The sequence below is a fragment of the Microtus ochrogaster genome, chromosome 8 (assembly GCF_000317375.1).
Source record: "Microtus ochrogaster isolate Prairie Vole_2 chromosome 8, MicOch1.0, whole genome shotgun sequence".
NCBI lineage: Eukaryota > Metazoa > Chordata > Mammalia > Rodentia > Cricetidae > Microtus > Microtus ochrogaster.
In genome coordinates, this window is record NC_022015.1 from 42408073 (window position 1) to 42410854 (window position 2782).

Sequence of the window (2782 nt, forward strand, 5' to 3'; positions counted from 1 at the left end):
CTAGGCTGAATCCCTATCTCCTGTGGGAGGCAAAAATGAATATATTTAGGTTTCTAAAACTTCTTTTTCACTAAGACACACTAAAAGGGTTGATTCCAAGCTCTTTTTCATGTGCCCCTCTTCTGAGTCAGGGTTAGGTAGGGAGCTGATTGCTTTGGAGCCACCAAGAGAAACAGTCGGATGATTTGCTTTCTGTAATGGAATCTGTTAATGATCTGCTTTGTGAGAAATTTTGTCAGTGCACTGCCCCATGTCTGCTATGGACATTGATCTTCAAAGTTTCTGAGAATAGTCAAGTTAACTTACTATTTCAGGCAGTCATTTACAGAATTTGCAATCTCCCAGAATTGAAGTAAAATGGTTTTCATTTTTCTGCTTCATGGAAGTTAGTATTTTGCTTAGTATTGAATTTGTGTGAAAGAGTTAATGAAAACCATCAGAATTTGGAAGCAAAATGTGGTTGTCCGTGTTTTTACCACATCCAGGGTCTGTGTTGATGTTGTAGCTCCTGTTACCACGGGGGGGTATGTGAATGCAGGGAGTCTGGTTAGCCATCTGAGTCCATGGCATATGAAAGCTGACCCTCCCTCACCTGAGTCCCAGAATTCCAGACTGAAAAGCTCAGCTACTATTAAGATCCACATCCTGGGCCTTGGGTTTGCAAACCCTAGCATCTCTCACTTCTATGACCTTCTGGAGCATGTGAAGGAGTGGTCCTGCAGAACCATAGCCACAGGATCTTCATAATTTGGGGGCAGCAACAGGAGGAGTCTTGGTGAGGGTCCAGTGATGATGGTGTGCCAGAGCCTTGATCAAGACCAATGACTCATTGCAATGAACGTTTGTGGGTGGGGCTGACTGGACAAAAGGGTATACTGTGAGTCTCAGGATTTCTATTGCTGTGAAGAGATACCATGACCAAGGCAACTCTTATAAAAGGAAACATTTAATTGGGGAGAACTTACATTTTCAGAGGTTTAATCCATTAAAATCATGGTGTGACATGGTGGCATGTAGGAAGAGCTGGTGTTGCAGGAGCTGTTACATCTTGATATGCAGGGAGAAGGAAGCCGACTGAGACATTGGACAATACCTTGAGTACATATGAGACTTCAAAGCTTGCCTCCACAGTGACGTACTTCCGCCAACAAGATTATATCTACACCAACAGGGCCACATCTCCTAATAGTGCCATTCCCTTTGGGAGGTATTTCCTTTCAAGCTACCACATTGTGTGACACACCACAGTTCCAAATGACACTAGGATGGATGAAAAGGTGTTAGAGAGAAAGATGGAGGGGTGTGGTAATTATTGTTTTTAATTAATTTTGGGGGGATTTCTTTAGCAGGGATGCTTCAGGGTGAGGAACAGATATGGAGGGACTGGAAGGTGAGCAGGATTGGGGTACAAGATGTGAAGTTCCCAAAGAATCAATAAAGAATTATGTAATTAAATTTTTTTCTCCCAAAGCTTTGGGCAAGACTATGGGGGTTTGCTCACAAAAAAAGGATGTACTCTTTCAAAGGCAGTCTGGGTCAAGGTTACAACAACCCTGGTGCACTCCGATCAGTTCCCTTATATTGATAAATGGTTGGAAATTTGTTCAAAACTCATTAACTAGGCTTATGATTTGCACTTTTAGGGATTATCCTACTGTTTGGGTTTCTAAAACCTCCCTATCACTCACCTCTTGCCACCTGTCCTGCCACTTTGGAAGTCTAGGGCTATCTGTTGGCTTCTCTTGCCTTTCCCTAAAACCTACGTTCTCGTCTCTCATCCTCAGGCTAATTGTCTCCAGTTTCATTCTCCTCTTTCCAACCTCAGACCCCTCCCACTAAACTCTATCCACTTCTGCCCTCTACTCCACCCCTACTACCGCCACCCCTTCCCCTGGATCTGTACCACTGTCTCCTTCCCCTCTCCCTCTGTCACCATCAGAACCCCATCTGTTGGGGACACCCCATTTCCTCACACCACCCACACTTCCTTGGCCACTTTTGGTTCTGGTTGAGCACCTACCATGCTCTGGACTCAGAGTCAGACCTAGCCTCTGTCTTTCTCTCTGAGAGACCCCACACCTTCCTGGAAGTGGAGCAGGCATAGACTTAGGGGTAGGGGGTCTACCCTTTTCTAATCTGTGCCCCCTTTTCTACTTCAGATCTGTATGACTGGAATGCCCTTTCCTCTTTTCTGACAAACTCAAACCCTTAACTTTCCTCTGGCATCTGTCCTCTGTACCTATAGCCTGACCTGGGATGATTGCCAGTAACTCCTTCTGGCTCTGTTTTCCTCAGGGGAAAAGAAACATATTAGGGCAGAGTCAGTGGAGGTCTTTATTGCCTTAACTGCTGATACAGATACTGTTGTGGTTTGAAAGAAAATGGCTCCCAAAGGGAGTGGCATTATAAGAAAGTGTGGCTTTATTTGAGGAAGTGTGTCACTGTGGGGGTGGTCTTTGAGGTCTTTTTTCTGACTTTACTCAGTGTGACATTCAGTTGACTTCCTCTTGCCTGCAAGATCTGGCCCTCTCAGCTTCAACACCAAGTCTGCCTGTACACCTCCATGCTCCCCATGATGATGATAATGGGCTGAACCCCTAACAGTGTAAACACGCCACCCAATAAAAGCACAACCAAGCAGAGGTTGGTACCAGGGACTGGGAGGTATTGCTGTGATAGGCCTGACTTTGCCTCTTCTTCTTCTTCTTCTTCTTCTTCTTCTTCTTCTTCTTCTTCTTCTTCTTCTTCTTCTTCTTCTTCTTCTTCTTCTTCTTCTTCTTCT